Below are 1,136 nucleotides of genomic sequence, written 5' to 3' on the forward strand. Positions count from 1 at the left end.
TATTCTGGGCTAATATAGTGCTTTGGTTACACCTCTCCTCATACATTTCCTCATTCATTCATTCATATGTGGACTCACCTCCACCAAGCAGGAAACCACCTCTAGCCGCATCCTGCCTGCACTGACTCTGGGAAATCAGGGTAAATTGGATGCAGCCCCTAGTCTCCCTTTGGAATGTCCCATCCTGAGGTAGCCAGATACATAGAGTTGGAGCCATCATAAAAGGTGCTAAGTGCTGTGTATAAACCTGTAATAGGTTATGTATGGATACTGCTGAGGAGGGTTTCACAGGAGTCTTCCTGCTGAAGCTGGCCTTTAGGTCAGCATAGGAAAACTAACCAGAGTTTACCTTGGCCTGGGCTGACAGGGTGAAGGGAATGACATGCGGAGAGAGGGGAATAGCATGTGCAGAGGCATAGAAGTGTGACAGAAGCCTGTTATGTAGGGGAAAAAAAGAGAATTTGCCCTCTCAGAATAGGAACTGAGGGTGTCATGCTAGTAGAAAGCACCAGAGCCGTAACATGGTATTCTGGGGTGTGCGTGTGTGTGCGTGTGTGTGTGTGTGTGTGTGTACATGCATATGTGTGTAAATTGAGGTGTTTGTCTGCTTTTTCATTCTTTAGTCCTCCCAGCATTGCCTCGAGTAAAGTTGTGGATAGGACAGATGCAACCAGGCATTAGAGTACAACTGATACTCCTCATAGAGTCAGCAAAGAGAGGACCACAGGTTGACTATGGCTCAGATCATGAACTCCTTATTGCACAATTCAGACATAAATCGATAAAAGTAGGAAGAACCACTAGACCATTCATGTATGGCCTAAATCAAATCCCTTACGATTATACAGTGGAAGTGACAAACAGATTCAAGGGATTAGATCTGATAGACACAGTGCCTGAAGAACTATGGACAGAGGTTCATGGCATTTTACAAGAGGCAGTGATCAAGGCCATCCCCAAGGAAATGAAATGCAAAAAGGCAAAATGGTTGTCTGAGGAAACCTTGCAAATAGCTGAGAAAAGAAGAGAAGCTAAAGGCAAAGGAGAAAAGGAAAGCTATACCCATCTGAATGCAAAGTTCCAAAGATGAGCAAGGAGATATAAGAAAGCCTTCCTCAGTGATCAATGCAAAGAAA

The sequence above is a fragment of the Cervus canadensis genome, chromosome X, assembly GCF_019320065.1.
Source record: "Cervus canadensis isolate Bull #8, Minnesota chromosome X, ASM1932006v1, whole genome shotgun sequence".
Taxonomy (NCBI): Eukaryota; Metazoa; Chordata; class Mammalia; order Artiodactyla; family Cervidae; genus Cervus; species Cervus canadensis.